At 47.3% G+C, this 20,570-nt stretch overlaps 1 pseudogene; it reads right to left on the reverse strand.

Annotated features, from left to right (window-relative positions):
* Positions 1–19,721: 19,721 nt before the first annotated feature.
* LOC123171738 (uncharacterized) lies at positions 19,722–19,860 on the reverse strand (annotated as a pseudogene).
* Between the last annotated feature and the right edge of the window lie 710 nt (positions 19,861–20,570).

Raw genomic sequence — 20,570 nt, forward strand, 5'->3', positions numbered from 1 at the left:
ATCATTGGAGCTGAAGGGATCACCGAGTTGCCTTTCCTGACTAATGTGTTGTACTGGTGCTGGGCTACCTCATCAAAAACGGTGGGTTCTTCCAGAATCTCCTCAGCATACGCCGGCTGGCATACCTCCACGCGGGTACTTGCAAGAAACCATGCGAGATAGTTGTTGAACGCGATCGGGCAGTGCTCACGAAGCTGGGCTCGTTTTCCAGCCCTTGCTTGCTCCACACTAAGAGCGAACTGCACGACATACTTCCTGTGATGGCTGGCCCAATCCTTGATCTTCCGTTGCTTTTTCCTATCCAACCTGCAAGTTAGAAACAGAATATTAGCATCATCGAAACCGTCGAGAAGCTGCTAAGTGCTCAAGGTTAATTATATCTTACGCGTGTAGCAACTTGTCCGTGTCCTCCCACTCCGGCGGGTGTGGCTGGAACAAACCAAACTGGCGGAACACCCGATGTGGCAGGTGAAGCTCAACCACCCAGTTGCATATCAGTGGGCACCGCATATGCCAGAGATCCCTATCCCTAATGCACATTGGATTAAGCCTGAACTCTATAGGGTTACCAAAACTCTCTCCTTTTCCATACGGCTCCCATTCCACCTGCAAAATGGGATTGAATGCAAAATTGATATCGAGTGAAGATACAAGCATGATAATCACTTATGCAAGGTCGGTTCACCTGCTCAGGCGTGATCGCGTCCAGCTCGCTCTAGTACAACTTGTACATTACCGAGGGATCATCCATCGTCTCATTTAACACATCCCACTTGTAAGCCCAAGTGGGGAGCCGTAGTGGGTCGTCTTTATCGTCCCAATCCTCGTACTTCACGGTCTTAGGTCGTCCAACCGGCAAACGCTCCCAGCTCCATATGGAAAGTGCGAGCAGACAACCACCAATACCTCCAGTGTGCCTACAACTGGCATCGTCCAACTGCACATAAAAAAGAACATGGTCAAATTTGCCGCAAGAGAGCATTGATAATGTATCAATGAAGTGAAAAGGAAACAACTTCATACCTGTCGATACAAGTAAGCTAGTGTCGCCGAACCCCAACTCCATTTGCTATCGAAGACGGTCAACGCCTTCAGCCACATCCATGGAGCATTCTTGCCTGTGCCATCAGCAAACATTGTCCTCGATATCACGTACCACATGTAGACACGAGCATAAGTCTTCAACATGTCCTCATTAGCATCATCAGGGCAATGAGCGAAGTTCGATGATATCCACGTGAAAGTAGCGCCCGCTGCGACTCTTCCTTCTTCTTATCTTCCCTTTCTGGCTCCCGAGGCTCCGGAGGAACCATACCGATAAGGGCATGCATCTGCGCGCGCCACCCTTCAGAATCGGTGTTCATACATAAAGGATTGCCATCGATAGGAAGACCGGTGATCATAGCGATATCCTGCAGCGTCACGGTCATCTCCCCGGTCCGAAGATGGAAAGTGTGTGTCTCCGGCCTCCAATGATCAATAAGCGCGGTGAGTGCTGCAGCATTGTTGGGTGGCGTCGACCGGCGGACCAACTCAATGAAAGGGAGAAGTCCTGCCTCCCTAACATAAGGTGTGTACCGCTCATCATAGCGCATCCCTCCAAGGCTGATCCCGTGAGACCGAAGCTTCAGAGGTGCAAGCTCCTACAAACAAACAAATCATAACATTACATATGGGGCATTTGTGTTTGAAAAAACATACGAAATTCATAACACCGGCCACTTTCAGTATTACCCGCTGCTGCACCGACATAGCGTACGACCGGTGTTGTTTGTCCCAATGATCATCGAGAAGCCAAACCATCCTAACAATTTCAACAAAGCATTCTTGTCAACACGATTATCTTTTCAATTCAAAAAAACTAAAGTAGGCCTACTACATGCAAGATCCAAAGCATATGGTGCTTCCCCCTACTTGGGCCTACTTCATACAAATAACATGTCAATCTATGTATCCAAACTATAACATGTCAATCTACTTCTCCATAGAAATAACATGTCAATCTACTTCTCCATACAAATAACATGTCAATCTATGTATCCAAACTATAACATGTCAATCTATGTATCCAAACTATAACATGTCAATCTACTTCTCCATACAAATAACATGTCAATCTACTTCTCCATAGAAATAACATGTCAATCTATGTATCCAAACTATATAAATAACATGTCAACCTATCTATCCAAACCACATTCTAATCTAACAAGGGTTCCCCAAATCTAATATATGCAAGATTCAAACAAAAGTTGCCCAAATCTAATACATGCAAGATTCAAACAAGGGTTCCCCAAATCTTCAAAATATAATATTTTCTATGGATAGAAAGAAGGGGATCGGAGGAGAGTACCTTCTACGATGGATTGGTGAACAAATGCACGGACCAAATCGTCGGATCGGAAGGATTTGGGAGAGGGGATTGAGAGGGGGAGTGCAGATGGTCGCCGCCCTGTTTTTCTGTAACTGCCAATGGGGAGGGTGGGGGAGGAGAGGGCTGGCGCGTTTGCAGATAAGTCACAGTGCAGCGCCTAGCGGCTAGGCGCTGCACATTACACGTGTAGCGCCTAGCGGCTAGGCGCTGCACATTAGGTGCAGCGCCTAGCTCGAAGGCGTTGCACTGCTGGGTGCGGGCCCATGGGCTGCCACGGTGGACAGAGGTGCAACGCCCCGGAGCTAGGCGCTGCACCGTAGGGTGTGGCGCCGGCGTGGCGGGCACTACACAAAAGGGTTAGGGGTGTGAAATAGTTTCGCACCCAGTTCATTCTGTGAATTTATTTCGTTTCCAGGTCAAAATTGTCAAATTTGCCGTAGGGGCCGGCCGGCGGGCACTTTTTGGTTACGAGGCGCCGGTCCGTGCGGTGGCGCGCACATGGCGGCCTGTCAAATGGCCGACCGGCTGAGCGGAGGCGCATATGCAGATGCAGCGCAGCGTGCCCAGGCGAGCCGTCAGCCGACTGTTCCACGAGACGACAAAGGAGGGAAAGGAGAGGCTCTCCGGAGGCCGCAGTGCGCCGTCCGTCGATGCGGTGCGTACTGTTACCGGACAGCGCGCCCGCTCGTCGTGGGACGTAGACGGCGTGCCATGACTCGAAAGCACAGCATTGTCGTCTGCCATCGAACCCACGCTGCTCGGGTCGATATGCACCGGCGACCGGTCCGATCGACGGCGCTTCTTCTCTGTCTGCGGCGTCTTGTCTTCGTCGTCTGTAGATACTCCCGGCGAACGAACCCATCGGCCGCACCGCGTGAGGGAAAAGAAAACTTCCAAAATTCGCTCTCCTTGTCACGACGGTCTATTATCTCAACGTTGGAGTACTCTGATTCGTCGCCGGAGAGGGCGCATGAATGGTTGGGCCGATCGATGGATGGGGCCTCTCGCACTCGAGAGCAACGTCAAATTTACGAAATCTACTCCGATTAGTCTAGCAAAGGTTGGTTAGCTGCAATGCTCTCTATGAAAAACGAAAGATCGCACCATGTCATGAACCAATCATATGATTCGAGCAAGTTCAGTGGTGTACTTTGCGAGCGAGCCTTTGCTTCATCCATGCTACTCTCACACACACACACAGCCGGAAGGATAAAATACAGCATTGTTCCCTTTGACGGCACCGGGAGGCCAATCCGAGCGCGAAATGTACGTGGCCAAGACATGCTCCGGCAGAGCACACCTCGTAAGCCGCAGCCACTTGGACTAGTTTAGTACACGTACTATGCTGATCTCTAGTACATGCACTTTGGTTAAATTAGCTTAAGCGTACGTCACCTTTGTTGGCTCACGTCACCGGTGGGGTGCCTGTGGTTGGTATCATGTCATGTGGTTTTCGATCGGGCGGAGCGCGCGCTCGTGTGCCCCCCGTCCCCCGGGTCTGGGCACCGCACCGGCGGGGCGTCACCGGCTGCCGTGGATGGGGAGGCCGCTCCGTTTTATATTGTTCGCGCGCATGTCACCGATGTGGAGAGGGCGGCAGGTGGCTGGCACGTGCATCTTGTCTGGTGTCGCTGTACGTACAAGTTGGCATGTCGACATTTTGCTGACTCGTTCGTAAAAAATGTTTCTGAGAGAGGGCACGTATGCGGGGCGAGGGCTCTTCAACTGTTGTGTCACGGTATCACTGTATTGTCTTTGAGCCCTTCTAGGTACATCAAATTATTTTAACAAAACAGTGTGCAAACTTCCCTAAGACCCGAGCCCCGTGCCGCTCCCCTGCGGGGCGGCCCGGGCGCTAAACCTAGCCGCCGGAGGCCGCACAACCCCCATCAGATCTTCCTCCGCCGCCGCCGGCGAGGGCCGGCGGGCAAAGCCCGCGCGGCGTCGGCGGTACGAGGAAGCGTAGAACCCTTTGTCTCGGGCCGCAATGTATATGGCCAAAGCCTTGATGTACAAGTTTGAGAGAGATCGATCATGATCCTCTCGAGAGGTTACAAAAGATACGGGAGAGAAGAAGAGATAGACATGGATACAAGTTAAACCACTTTCCTATCCCTATACAGTTTATATTCTAACACTCCCCCTCAATCTAAACCCTATTTGCCATGGTTGAGATTGTACTTGAAATCATCTAACCTCCTCATTGTCAGAGGCTTTGTGAATCCATCAGCAAGTTGATCACCTGTTGGAATAAACCTTATATCAAGCAGTTTGCGTGTCACTCTTTCTCTGACAAAGTGAAAATCAACTTCAATATGTTTCGTCCGTGCATGAAAAACAGGATTAGCTGAAAGATAGGTTGCACCAATGTTATCACACCATAATCTTGCAGCCTGTGGAACTTTAATTCCAAGTTCATGTAGCAATGTCTGAATCCACATTACTTCAGCTGTTGCATTAGCCAAAGCTTTATACTCAGCCTCAGTGCTTGACCTTGAGACTGTTGCCTGTTTTCTTGCACTCCATGACACAAGGTTTGTTCCCAGAAACACAGCAAAACCACCTGTTGACCTTCTATCATCAGCACACCCTGCCCAATCTGCATCAGAGTAAGCTGACACAAGCATAGATGAAGACTTGACAATCTGAAGACCAAGTCCCTCTGTAAACTTGAGATACCTCAAAATCCTTTTGACTGTTGTCCAATGAACAGTGGTAGGAGCATGCAAATATTGACATACTTTGTTAACATAATATGAAATATCAGGACGTGTAAGAGTCAAGTACTGCAATGCACCTACAACACTTCTATAATTTGTTGCATCATCTGACCCAAGTGCTTCTCCACTTTCAACAGTAAGTTTTTCTGAAGTAGAGATAGGTGTACTGACTGGCTTACACTTTTCCATACCTACCCTTCTGAGAATGTCAGTGGTATATTTTTCTTGTGTAAGAAGTATGCCATCCTTTACCTTCTTGACCTCAATTCCAAGAAAGTAATGTAGATCTCCTAAGTCTTTAAGAGCAAACTCTAGCTTTAAATCCTTAAGCTGACAAGTTGTAGCATCTGAGCTGGAACTGGCAACAATTATATCATCAACATAAACAAGAACAAATATAGTAACATTGTTCTTATGATAAAAGAATAATGAGGTATCTGCCTTTGATGATGTAAACCCAAGCTTTTGCAACTGTGTACTTAGCCTTGAGTACCAGGCTCTTGGGGCCTGTTTTAACCCATACAACGCTTTGTCCAACTTGCAGACATAATGTGGTGTGTTCTTGTTTTCATATCCCGGTGGCTGCCGCATGAACACTTCTTCCTCAAGAACACCATGAAGAAACGCGTTCTGAACGTCTAGCTGTCGTAGACTCCAACCTCTGGAAATAGCAATAGACAATACAAGTCGAATAGTAGCTGATTTAATAACAAGACTAAAGGTATCCTCATAATCTATACTAAACCTTTATTTAAACCCTTTTGCAACTAGTCTAGCTTTGTATCTGTCTATACTTCCATCAGCTCTTTTCTTAATTTCATATACCCATTTGCAGTCAATCACATTAGCATCCCTCTTTGGTGGAACTAATCGCCAAGTTTTGTTTTGAATAAGTGCATCATATTCAACATCCATAGCCTTCTTCCAATCCTTGTGTGCAAGAGCATCATGCAAATTTGTTGGTTCACCGGTACTTGTGAGAAACGCACGCTTAAGTTTATCATACCTGATTGTACCATCCGTATATTTCTTCTCCTTGACAATACCTGACTGAGATCGTGTATGTCGAAGAGGAACTGATGTTGCTGCAGAACTAGCCTCAGAAGATCCGTTCACAGAAGATCCGTCCGGCACAGAGGCAGACACGCTCTCCCCCTCGCCAGCAGCATCGAGACTCGTGGCACGGGGCGAGGCGCTACTGTGCGGGCTAGTGGGCTCCGCGCCTGGAGGGCTGTCGGCCACCCGACCAGAGGCGCTGGTTGGCTCCGCGCCTGGATGGCTGTCGGCCACCCGACCGGTCGTCACGGGAGACACGAGGCGATCCGCCTGGGATCCCGCACCCGTCAGACTGCGGCACGGATCAGCCTCAGATCGCGCAGCTGCAGCACCAGGTGAATCTGCCTAGGATCCCGCACCTGATCCTGTTTTGGCTGCATCTACACACAAAATCATGTCCTGTGGCTGTACAATCAACATTAGATTCAAAATTTTCCATGGAATTTTCCACATGATCAGTTCTAATTAATGTTGGAAATATGCCCTAGAGGCAATAATAAATGGTTATTATTATATTTCTTTGTTCATGGTAATTGTCTATTATTCATGCTATAATTGTATTGTCCGGAAATCGTAATACATGTGTGAATACATAGACCACAACCTGTCCCTAGTAAGCCTCTAGTTGACTAGCTCGTTGATCAACAGATAGTCATGGTTTCCTGACTATGGACATTGGATGTCATTGATAACGGGATCACATCATTAGGAGAATGATGTGATGGACAAGACCCAACTTAAGCATAGCATAAAAGATCGTGTAGTTTCGTTTGCTAGAGCTTTTCCAATGTCAAGTATCTTTTCCTTAGACCATGAGATCGTGCAACTCCCGGATACCGTAGGAGTGCTTTGGGTGTGCCAAATGTCACAACGTAACTGGGTGACTATAAAGGTGCATTACGGGTATCTCCGAAAGTGTCTGTTGGGTTGGCACGGATCGAGACTGGGATTTGTCACTCCGTGTGACGGAGAGGTATCTCTGGGCCCACTCGGTAATGCATCATCATAATGAGCTCAATGTGACTAAGGCGTTAGTCACGGGATCATGCATTGCGGTACGAGTAAAGAGACTTGCCGGTAACGAGATTGAACAAGGTATTGGGATACCGACGATCGAATCTCGGGCAAGTAACATACCGATTGACAAAGGGAATTGCATACGGATTGATTGAATCCTCGACACCGTGGTTCATCCGATGATATCATCGTGGAACATGTGGGATCCAACATGGGTATCCAGATCCCGCTATTGGTTATTGACCGGAGAGGCGTCTCGGTCATGTCTGCATGTCTCCCGAACCCGTAGGGTCTACACACTTAAGGTCCGGTGACGCTAGGGTTGTAGAGATATATGTATGCGGAAACCCGAAAGTTGTTCGGAGTCCCGGATGAGATCCCGGACGTCACGAGAGGTTCCGGAATGGTTCGGAGGTAAAGATTTATATATGGGAAGTCTTATTTTGGTCGCCGGAAAAGTTTCGCGCTTTATCGGTATTGTACGGGGAGTGCCGAAAGGGGTCCGGGGGTCCACCAGCCCCGGGGGGCCACATGGGCTGTAAGGGGTGCGCCTTGGCCTATATGGGCCAAGGGCACCAGCCCCAAGAGGCCCATGCGCAAGAGATAATAAAAAAAGGAGAGTCCTAAAGGGGGAAGACACCTCCGAGGTGCCTTGGGGGGGAAGGACTCCCCCCTGGCCGCACCCTTCCTTGGAGGAAGGGGCAAGGTTGCGCCCCCCTCTCCCTTGGCCCTATATATAGTGGGGGGCAGGTAGGGCAGCAATATCTAAGCCTTGGGCGCCTCCCTCCTCCCCTGCAACACCTCTCTCTCTCTCTCTCGCAGAAGCTCGGCGAAGCCCTGCCGGAGACCCGCTACATCCATCACCACGCCGTCGTGCTGTTGGATCTCCATCAACCTCTCCTCCCCCTTGCTGGATCAAGAAGGAGGAGACGTCGCTGCACCGTACGTGTGTTGAACGCGGAGGTGCCGTACGTTCGGCACTCGGTCATCGGTGATTTGGATCACGGCGAGTACGACTCCGTCATCCACGTTCATTGGAACGCTTCCGCTCGCGATCTACAAGGGTATGTAGATACACTCCTTTCCCCTCGTTGCTAGTAGACTCCATAGATGCATCTTGGTGAGCGTAGGAATTTTTTTTAAATTATGCTACGATTCCCAACAGTGGTATCAGAGCCAGGTTTATGCGTAGTTACTATGCACGAGTAGAACACAAAGAAGCTGTGGGCGTTGAGTTTGCCAATTCTTCTTGCCGCTACTAGTCTTTTCTTGTTTCGGCGGCATTGTAGGATGAAGCGGCCCGGACCGACCTTACACGTACACTTACGTGAGACAGGTTCCACCGACTGACATGCACAAGTTGCATAAGGTGGCTAGCGGGTGTCTGTCTCTCCTACTTTAGTCGGAATGGATTCGATGAAAAGGGTCCTTATGAAGGGTAAATAGAAATTGGCAAATCACGTTGTGGTCATACGTAGGTAAGAAACGTTCTTGCTAGAAACCTACAAACCACGTAAAAACTTGCAACAACAATTAGAGGACGTCTAACTTGTTTTTGCAGCAAGTGCTATGTGATATGATATGGCCAGAAGATGTGATGAATGATATATGTGATGTATGAGATTGATCATATTCTTGTAATAGGAATCACGACTTGCATGTCGATGAGTATGACAACCGGCAGGAGCCATAGGAGTTGTCTTTATTATTTTGCATGACCTGCGAGTCATTGAATAACGCCATGTAAATTACTTTACTTTGTTGCTAAACGAGTTGGCCATAGAAGTAGAAGTAATCGTTGGCGTGACGACTTCATGAAGACACAATGATGGAGATCATGATGATGGAGATCATGGTGTCATGCCGGTGACAAAGATGATCATGGTGCCCCGAAGATGGAGATCAAAGGAGCATGATGATATTGGCCATATCATGTCACTATTTGATTGCATGTGATGTTTATCATGTTTCTGCATCTTATTTGCTTAGAATGACAGTAGCAAGTAGGATGATCCCTTATAGTAATTTCAAGAAAGTGTTCACCCTAACTGTGCACCGTTGCGAAGGTTCGTCGTTTCGAAGCACCACGTGATGATCGGGTGTGATAGATTCTTACGTTCGAATACAACGGGTGTTGACGAGCCTAGCATGTACAGACATGGCCTCGGAACACACGCAATACACTTAGGTTGACTTGACGAGCCTAGCATGTACAGACATGGCCTCGGAACATGGAGGACCGAAAGGTCAAGCATGAGTCGTATAGAAGATACGATCAACATGGAGATGTTCACCGATCTTGACTAGTCCGTCTCACGTGATGATCGGACACGGCCTAGTTGAACTCGGATCATGTTTCACTTAGATGACTAGAGGGATGTCTATCTGAGTGGGAGTTCATAATCAGATGAACTTCATTATCATGAACATAGTCAAAAGTATTTGCAAATTATGTCATGGCTTGCGCTTTAGTTCTACTGGTTAAGATATGTTCCTAGAGAAAATTTAGTTGAAAGTTGGTAGTAGCAATTATGCGGACTGGGTCCGTAAACTGAGGATTGTCCTCATTGCGGCACAGAAGGCTTATGTCCTTAATGCACCGCTCGGTGTGCTGAACCTCAGCGTCGTCTGTAGATGTTGCGAAACATCTGACATACACGTTTTGATGACTACGTGATAGTTCAGTGAGTAATGCTAACGGTTTAGAATTGTGGCACGAGAGACTTTTTTGAAACGTCGCAGAACATATGAGATGTTTCGAAGACTGAAATTGGGATTTCGGACTAGTGCCCACGTCAAGAGGTATGAGACCTTTGACAAGTTTCTTAAACCTACAAACTAAGGGAGAAAAGCTCAATCGTTGAGCATGTGCTCAGATTGTCTGAGTACTACAAACACTTGAATCGAGTGGGAGTTAATCTCCCAGATGAGATAGTGATAGTTCTCCATAGTCACTGCCACCAAGCTAGTAGAGCTTCGTGATGAACTATAACATATCAAGGATAGTTATGATGATCCTTGAGCTATTCGCGATGTTTGACACCGCGAGAGTAGAAATCAAGAAGGAGCATCAATTGTTGATGGTTAGTAAAACCACTAGTTTAAGAAGGGCAAGGGCAAAAGGGATACTTCATGAAACAGCAAGTCGTTTGCTGCTCTAGTGAAGAATCCCAAGGTTGAACCCAAACCCGAGACTAAGTGCTTCTGTAATGAGAGGAACGGTCACTGAAGCAGTACTACCCTAGATACTTGGTAGATGAGAAGGCAGGCAAGGTCGACAGAAGTATATTGGATATACGTTATATGAATGTGTACTTTACTAGTACTCCTAGCAGCACCAGGGTATTAGATACCGGTTCGGTTGCTAAGTGTTAGTAACTCGAAATAAAAGCTGCGGAATAAATGGAGACTAGCTAAAGGTGAGATGACGATATGTGTTGGAAGTGTTTCCAAGGTTGATGTGATCAAGCATCGCATGCTCCCTCTACCATCGAGATTTGGTGTTTGCGTTGAACATGATTGGATTATGTTTACCGCAAAACGGTTATTCATTTAAGGAGAATAATGGTTACTCTGTTTATTTGAATAATACCTTCAATGGTCTTGCACCTAAAATGAATCTCGATTGTAGTGATACACATGTTCATGCCAAAAAGATATAAGATAGTAATGACAGTACCACATACTTGTGGCACTGCCACTTGAGTCATATTGGTGTAGAACGCATGAAGAAGCTCCATGTAGGTGGATCTTTGGACTCACTCGTTTTTGTAAAGATTGAGACATGCGAACCATGTCTATTGGTATATATGCATGAAGAAACTCCATACAGATGGATCGTTTGGACTCACTTGATTATGAATCACTTGAGACATGCAAATCATACCACATGGGCAAAATGACTGAAAGTCCTCGTTTTCAGTGAGATGGAACAAGAGAGCAACTTATTGGAAGTAATACATTTTGATGTACGCAGTCCAATGAGTGATGAGGCATGCAGTGGATATCGTTATGTTCTTACTTCACAGATGATTTGAGTAGATGCTGAGTGTATTTACTTGATGAAACACTAGTCTGAATTATTGAAAGGTTCAAGTAATTTCAGAGTGAAGTTGAAGATCGTCGTGACAAGAGGATAAAATGTCTGTGATATGATCATAGAGATGAGTATCTGAGATACGAGTTTGGCACACAATTGAGACATTGTGGAAAGTGTTTCACAATTAATACCGCCTGGAACACCATAGTGTGATGGTGTGTCCGAACATCATAACTGCACCCTATTGGATATGGTGCATACCATGATGTTTCTTATCAAATTAAAACTATCATTTATGGGTTAGGCATTAGAGACAACCGCATTCACTTTAAAAGGGGCACCACGCAATTCCGTTGAGACGACACCGTTTAGAGAAACCTAAGTTGTCGTTTCTTAAAAGTTTGGGGCTGCGATGCTTATGTGAAAAAGTTTCAGGCTGATAAGCTCGAACCCAAAGCGGATAAATGCATCTTCATAGAATACCCAAAGACAGTTGGGTATACCTCCTATTTCAGATCTGGAAGCAAAAGTAATTGCTTCTAGAAACGAGTCCTTTCTCGAGGAAAAGTTTCTCTCGAAAGAATTGAGTGGGAGGATGGTGGAGACCTGATAAGGTTATTGAACCGTCGCTTCAACTAGTGTGTAGCAGGGCACAGGAAGTTGTTCCTGTGGCACCTACACCAATTGAAGTGGAAGCTTATGATAGTGATCACGAAACTTCGGATCAAGTCACTACCAAACCTCGTAGGACGACGAGGATGCGCACTACTTCAGAGTAATGCATGATCCTGTCTTGGAAGTCATGTTGCTAGACAACAATGAACCTACGAGCTATGGAGAAGCGATGGTGGGCCCATATTCCGACGAATGGCTCGAGGCCATGAAATCCGAGATAGAATCCATGTATCAAAACAAAGCATGGACTTTGGTGAACTTGCCCGATGATCGGCAAGCCATTGAGATAAATGGATCTTTAAGAAGAAGACGGACATGGACGGTAATGTTACCGTCTATGAAGCTCGACTTGTGGCAAAGAGTATTTTCACAAGTTCAAGGAGTTGACTACGATGAGTTTTTCTCATCCGTAGCGATGCTTAGGTCCATAGGAATCATGTTAGCATTAGCTACATTTATGAAATCTGGCAGATGGATGTCAAAACAAGTTTCCTTACCAGTTTTCGTAAGGAAAGGTTGTATGTGATACAATCAGAAAGGTTTTGTCGATCCTAAGGATGCTAAAAGGTATGCTAGCTCCAGCGATCCTTCCATGGATCAGAGCAAGCATCTCGGAGTCAAAATATACGCTTTGATGGGGTGATCAAAGTTTTTGGGTTTATACAAAGTTTGTTAGAAACTTGTATTTACAATAAAGTGAGTGGGAGCGCTACAACATTTCTGATAAGTATATGTGAATGACATATTGTTGATCCGAAATGATGTAAAATTTCTGGAAAGCATAAAGGGTTGTTTGAAAGGAGTTTTTCAAAGGAAGACCTGGATAAAGCTACTTACATATTGGGCATCAAGATCCATAGAGATAGATCAAGACGCCTGATGATACTTTCAAAAGACAGCACACCTAGACATGATTTTGAAAGAGTTCAAAATAGATCAGCAAAGAAGGAGTTCTTGGCTGTGTTACAAGGTGTGAGTATTGAGTGAGACTCAAGACCTGACCATAGCAGAAGATAGAGAAAGGACGAGGGTCGTCCCCTATGCTTTAGACGTAGGCTCTATAGCATGCTATGCTGTGTACCGCACATGTAGTGTGCCTTGCCATGAGTTGGTCAAGAGGGTACAATGGTGATCCGGAAAGGATCCCATGACAGCGGTCGAACTTATCCTTAGCACCTAGTGGATTAAGGAATTTTCTCGATTATGGAGGTGGAAAGGAGTTCGTCGTAAAGGGTTACGTCGATGCGAACTTTGACACTAATCCGGATAACTCTGAGTAGTAAACCGGATTCGTATAGTAGAGCAATTATGGCTCCAAATAGCGTGTGGTAGCATCCACAAGATGACATAGATATTCGTAAAGCACACGGTTCTGAAAGGTTCAGACCCGTTGACTAATAACCTCTCTCACAAGAATAACATGACCAAACCAGAACACATCGAGTGATAATCACATAGTGATGTGAACTAGATCGTTGACTCTAGTAAACTCTTTAGATGTTGGTCACATGGTGATGTGACTAGTGAGTGTTAATCACATGGTGATGTGAACTAGATTATTGACTCTAGTGCAAGTGGGAGACTGTTGGAAATATGCCCTAGAGGCAATAATAAATGGTTATTATTATATTTCTTTGTTCATGGTAATTGTCTATTATTCATGCTATAATTGTATTGTCCGGAAATCGTAATACATGTGTGAATACATAGACCACAACCTGTCCCTAGTAAGCCTCTAGTTGACTAGCTCGTTGATCAACAGATAGTCATGGTTTCCTGACTATGGACATTGGATGTCACTGATAACGGGATCACATCATTAGGAGAATGATGTGATGGACAAGACCCAACTTAAGCATAGCATAAAAGATCGTGTAGTTTCGTTTGCTAGAGCTTTTCCAATGTCAAGTATCTTTTCCTTAGACCATGAGATCGTGCAACTCCCGGATACCGTAGGAGTGCTTTGGGTGTGCCAAACGTCACAACGTAACTGGGTGACTATAAAGGTGCATTACGGGTATCTCCGAAAGTGTCTGTTGGGTTGGCACGGATCGAGACTGGGATTTGTCACTCCGTGTGACGGAGAGGTATCTCTGGGCCCACTCGGTAATGCATCATCATAATGAGCTCAATGTGACTAAGGCGTTAGTCACGGGATCATGCATTGCGGTACGAGTAAAGAGACTTGCCGGTAACGAGATTGAACAAGGTATTGGGATACCGACGATCGAATCTCGGGCAAGTAACATACCGATTGACAAAGGGAATTGCATACCGATTGATTGAATCCTCGACACCGTGGTTCATCCGATGAGATCATCGTGGAGCATGTGGGAGCCAACATGGGTATCCAGATCCCGCTGTTGGTTATTGACCGGAGAGGCGTCTCGGTCATGTCTGCATGTCTCCCGAACCCGTAGGGTCTACACACTTAAGGTCCGGTGACGCTAGGGTTGTAGAGATATATGTATGCGGAAACCCGAAAGTTGTTCGGAGTCCTGGATGAGATCCCGGACGTCACGAGGAGTTCTGGAATGGTCCGGAGGTAAAGATTTATATATGGGAAGTCTTATTTTGGTCGCCGGAAAAGTTTCGCACTTTATCGGTATTGTACCGGGAGTGCCGAAAGGGGTCCGGGGGTCCACCAGCCCTGGGGGGCCACATGGGCTGTAAGGGGTGCGCCTTGGCCTATATGGGCCAAGGGCACCAGCCCCAAGAGGCCCATGCGCAAGAGATAAGAAAAAAGGGAGAGTCCTAAAGGGGGAAGGCACCTCCGAGGTGCCTTGGGGGGGAAGGACTCCCCCCCTGGCCGCACCCTTCCTTGGAGGAAGGGGCAAGGCTGCGCCCCCCCTCTCCCTTGGCCCTATATATAGTGGGGGGAAGGGAGGGCAGCAATATCTAAGCCTTGGGCGCCTCCCTCCTCCCCTGCAACACCTCTCTCTCTCTCGCAGAAGCTTGCGAAGCCCTGCCGGAGAGCCGCTACATCCACCACCACGCCGTCGTGCTGTTGGATCTCCATCAACCTCTCCTTCCCCCTTGCTGGATCAAGAAGGAGGAGACGTCGCTGCACCGTACGTGTGTTGAACGCGGAGGTGCCGTCCGTTCGGCACTCGGTCATCGGTGATTTGGATCACGGCGAGTACGACTCCGTCATCCACGTTCATTGGAACGCTTCCGCTCGCGATCTACAAGGGTATGTAGATGCACTCCCTTCCCCTCGTTGCTAGTAGACTCCATAGATGCATCTTGGTGAACGTAGGAAAATTTTAAAATTATGCTACGATTCCCAACAGTGGCATCATGAGCCAGGCCTATGCGTAGTTACTATGCACGAGTAGAACACAAAGCAGTTGTGGGCGTTGAGTTTGCCAATTCTTCTTGCCGCTACTAGTCGTTTCTTGTTTCGGCGGCATTGTAGGATGAAGCGGCCCGGACCGACCTTACACGTACGCTTACGTGAGACTGGTTCCACTGACTGACATGCACAAGTTGCATAAGGTGGCTAGCGGGTGTCTGTCTCTCCTACTTTAGTCGGAACGGATTCGATGAAAAGGGTCCTTATGAAGGGTAAATAGAAATTGGCAAATCACGTTGTGGTCATACGTAGGTAAGAAACGTTCTTGCTAGAAACCTACAAACCACGTAAAAACTTGCAACAACAATTAGAGGACGTCTAACTTGTTTTTGCAGCAAGTGCTATGTGATGTGATATGGCCAGAAGATGTGATGAATGATATATGTGATGTATGAGATTGATCATATTCTTGTAATAGGAATCACGACTTGCATGTCGATGAGTATGACAACCGGCAGGAGCCATAGGAGTTGTCTTTATTATTTTGTATGACCTGCGTGTCATTGAATAACGCCATGTAAATTACTTTACTCTGTTGCTAAACGCGTTAGCCATAGAAGTAGAAGTAATCGTTGGCGTGACGACTTCATGAAGACACAATGATGGAGATCATGATGATGGAGATCATGGTGTCATGCCGGTGACGAAGATGATCATGGTGCCCCGAAGATGGAGATCAAAGGAGCATGATGATATTGGCCATATCATGTCACTATTTGATTGCATGTGATGTTTATCATGTTTTTGCATCTTATTTGCTTAGAACGACGGTAGTAAGTAAGATGATCCCTTATAATAATTTCAAGAAAGTGTTCACCCTAACTGTGCACCGTTGCGAAGGTTCGTTGTTTCGAAGCACCACGTGATGATCGGGTGTGATAGATTCTAACGTTCGAATACAACGGGTGTTGACGAGCCTAGCATGTACAGACATGGCCTCGGAACACACGCAATACACTTAGGTTGACTTGACGAGCCTAGAATGTACAGACATGGCCTCGGAACACGGAGGACCGAAAGGTCGAGCATGAGTCGTATAGAAGATACGATCTGTTGGAAATATGCCCTAGAGGCAATAATAAATGGTTATTATTATATTTCTGTGTTCATGATAATAGTCTTTTATTCATGCTATAATTGTATTGTCCGGAAATCGTAATACATGTGTGAATACATAGACCACAACCTGTCCCTAGTAAGCCTCTAGTTGACTAGCTCGTTGATCAACAGATAGTCATGGTTTCCTGACTATGGACATAGGATGTCATTGATAACGGGATCACATCATTAGGAGAATGATGTGATGGACAAGACCCAACTTAAGCATAGCATAAAAGATCGTGTAGTTTCGTTTGCTAGAGCTTTTCCAATGTCAAGTATCTTTTCCTTAGACCATGAGATCGTGCAACTCCCGGATACCGTAGGAGTGCTTTGGGTGTGCCAAACGTCACAACGTAACTGGGTGACTATAAAGGTGCATTACGGGTATCTCCGAAAATGTCTGTTGGGTTGGCACGGATCGAGACTGGGATTTGTCACTCCGTGTGACGGAGAGGTATCTCTGGGCCCACTCGGTAATGCATCATCATAATGAGCTCAATATGACTAAGGCGTTAGTCACGGGATCATGCATTGCGGTACGAGTAAAGAGACTTGCCGGTAACGAGATTGAACAAGGTATTGGGATACCGACGATCGAATCTCGGGCAAGTAACATACCGATTGACAAAGGGAATTGCATACGGATTGATTGAATCCTCGACACCGTGGTTCATCCGATGATATCATCGTGGAACATGTGGGAGCCAACATGGGTATCTAGATCCCGCTGTTGGTTATTGACCGGAGAGGCGTCTCGGTCATGTCTGCATGTCTCCCGAACCCGTAGGGTCTACACACTTAAGGTCCGGTGACGCTAGGGTTGTAGAGATATATGTATGCGGAAACCCGAAAGTTGTTCGGAGTCCCGGATGAGATCCCGGACGTCACGAGAGGTTCCGGAATGGTTCGGAGGTAAAGATTTATATATGGGAAGTCTTATTTTGGTCGCCGGAAAAGTTTCGCGCTTTATCGGTATTGTACCAGGAGTGCCGAAAGGGGTCCGGGGGTCCACCAAGGGGGTCCACCAGCCCCGGGGGGGCACATGGGCTGTAAGGGGTGCGCCTTGGCCTATATGGGCCAAGTGCACCAGCCCCAAGAGGCCCATGCGCAAGAGATAAGAAAAAAAGGAGAGTCCTAAAGGGGGAAGGCACCTCCGAGGTGCCTTGGGGGGGGGAAGGACTCCCCCCTGGCCGCACCCTTCCTTGGAGGAAGGGGCAAGGCTGCGCCCCCCCTCTCCCTTGGCCCTATATATAGTGGGGGGAAGGTAGGGCAGCAATATCTAAGCCTTGGGCGCCTCCCTCCTCCCCTGCAACACCTCTCTCTCTCTCGCAGAAGCTCGGCGAAGCCCTGCCGGAGACCCGCTACATCCATCACCACGCCGTCGTGCTGTTGGATCTCCATCAACCTCTCCTCCCCCTTGCTGGATCAAGAAGGAGGAGACATCGCTGCACCGTACGTGTGTTGAACGCGGAGGTGCCGTACGTTCGGCACTCGGTCATCGGTGATTTGGATCACGGCGAGTACGACTCCGTCATCCACGTTCATTGGAACGCTTCCGCTCGCGATCTACAAGGGTATGTAGATACACTCCTTTCCCTTCGTTGCTAGTAGACTCCATAGATGCATCTTGGTGAGCGTAGGATTTTTTTTTTAAATTATGCTACGATTCCCAACAATTAATTCACCCCCGTGATCAAGAGAAGACAGAGGATCGGAAAGAAGGGAGATTTCAGCACGCAAAAGAGCTCCCGCATTAGGATGAAGTTTAGCAAATGGAAATAATGTTTCATAAAAAATGACATCACGAGAAATATAGATACGACCGGATGAGATTTCTAGACATTTGTATCCTTTATGAAGATTACTATAGCCAAGAAACACGCATTGTGTGGACCGAAACTCAAGTTTATGGCGATTGTAGGGACGCAAATTTGGGTAGCAAGCACACCCAAAATTTTTGAGAGAGCTATAGTCTGGTTTTTGATCAAACAAACGTTCCAAAGGATTAGTGTTGCCAATGACTCGACTAGGCAAACGATTGATAAGATAAGTAGCCGTGATAAAGGCCTCATCCCAATATTTAAGTGGCATTGATGCATGAGCTAAAAGAGACAAACCAACTTCCACAATATGACGATGTTTGCGTTCAGCTGAACCGTTTTGTTGATGAGCATGAGAACAAGAGACATGATGAATAATGCCAATGCTACGGAAGAAATAGTTGAGTTTCTCATATTCTCCTCCCCAGTCACTTTGGACTGCAAGGATCTTTCTATCAAATTGTCTTTCAACAAGTTTTTGGAATTCTTGAAAAACAGAAAAGACTTCAGATTTGAACTTAAGCAAATATATCCATGTGAATTTGCTATAATCATCAATAAAACTGACATAGTATTTCTTTCGACCAAAAGAATCTCTTGCATGACCCCATACATCACTGAAAATAAGCTCTAAAGAAGCATGAGACACACTATTTGACAAAGGATAAGGAAGTTGGTGACTCTTTGCACATTGACAAGCTTCACAAACTGACTCACTTTCGGGACTACGTGACAATGAAAGATTGCCTTTATTGACTACTTGCTTGACTATATTTGAAGAAGGATGACCTAATCTTTGGTGCCATTTGGCTAAGGAGGGCTTGATGGCAGAATAAACTTGACGATGACGCTTTCGATCAAAGACTCTTGATGTGATGGGATATAATCCTCCAATGCATCTACCGTGATGAATGAGCTCCTTCGTTGCCCGATCCTTTATGAAAAAATAGGTAGGATGAGTTTCAAAGAAAACATTATTGTTGGAGGTTAAACGAGACATGGAAGCTAGATTTTTATCGGCTTGAGGAACATGAAGGACATCTTTAAGGATAAGACCACGTTTAAGGCTAGGAATTAATAGAAGATTGACCAATGTGAGCGATGTCCATACCTCCACCGCTTGCGGTGTGAATCTGATCATTGCCGTGATACCTCTCTCGGAGAGCAAGCTTCTCTAGCTCGTTCGTGACATGGTCCGTAGCTCCGGAATCAGCGTACCAGACCGTGTCACCATCAGCTCCGCCGTGCTCCCGCATGGCTGCAGCTGCATGCTTTGTATCAGGCACGAAGTCCTCATCATACCGGTGCCAGCAGTCAATGACTTCATGGCCCGGTTTCTTGCACAGCTGACATCTAGGCCGACGATTGTTGTTGTTGTAGCCGCTGTTGTAGCTGTTGTTGCCGCGGTCACCAGGGTGAGCCTGGCCCTGGTTACCACTGCGCCCGCTGCCGCTGCTGTTTCCACGTCCGCGCCACTGCTATCCACGCCCACGACCACGTCTGCGGGAAGCGACATTGACGGAGGACTGGCGCAGATTTCCTCCTTGAAGCATGCTGAGGCGGGCGTCAAAGCTCAGAAGCTGACTATACAGCTCCTGAACCGTAACAGGTTCGACCCGCGCAGCCAAAGCCAAGATCACAGGGTTGTAGTCGATGTCGAGGCCGGCTATGACGTGGGAGATGATCTCGGCGTCTCCGAGCGGTGCACCAGCGCAGGCAACTTCATTGTAAGGGTTTTAATTTTCCCAAGATATTCTGCCATGGTTAGATTACCTTTCTGCAGATTGGTGAGCGCCATCCTCGTGTTGATCTTCTGCGCTTGTGTTTGCGCAGCAAACATGGCATGGATGGAGTTCCATGTTCGGAATCGTAGCATAATTTTAAAATTTTCCTACGTTCACCAAGATGCATCTATGGAGTGTACTAGCAACGAGGGGAAGGGACTGCATCTACATACCCTTGTAGATCGCGAGCGGAAGCGTTCCAATGAACGTGGATGACGGAGTCGTACTCGCCGTGATCCAAATCACCGATGACCGAGTGCCGAACGGACGGCACCTCCGCGTTCAACACACGTACGGTGCAGCGACGTCTCCTCCTTCTTGATCCAGCAAGGGGGAAGGAGAGGTTGATGGAGATCCAGCAGCACGACAGCGTGGTGGTGGATGTAGCGGGTCTCCGCAGGGCTACGCCGAGCTTCTACGAGAGAGAGAGAGGTGTTGCAGGGGAGGAGGGAGGCGCCCAAGGCTATTGTGTGCTGCCCTCCCTCCCCCCCTTTATATAGGCCCCCTGGGGGGGCGCCGGCCCTGGAGATCAGATCCAAGGGGGGGCGGCGGCCAAGTGTGGGGAAGGGGTGCCTTGCCCCCCAAGGCAAGGGGGAACTCCCCCCTAGGGTTCCCAACCCTAGGCGCAG

This window comes from Triticum aestivum, chromosome 7D, assembly GCF_018294505.1.
Source record: "Triticum aestivum cultivar Chinese Spring chromosome 7D, IWGSC CS RefSeq v2.1, whole genome shotgun sequence".
Taxonomy (NCBI): Eukaryota; Viridiplantae; Streptophyta; class Magnoliopsida; order Poales; family Poaceae; genus Triticum; species Triticum aestivum.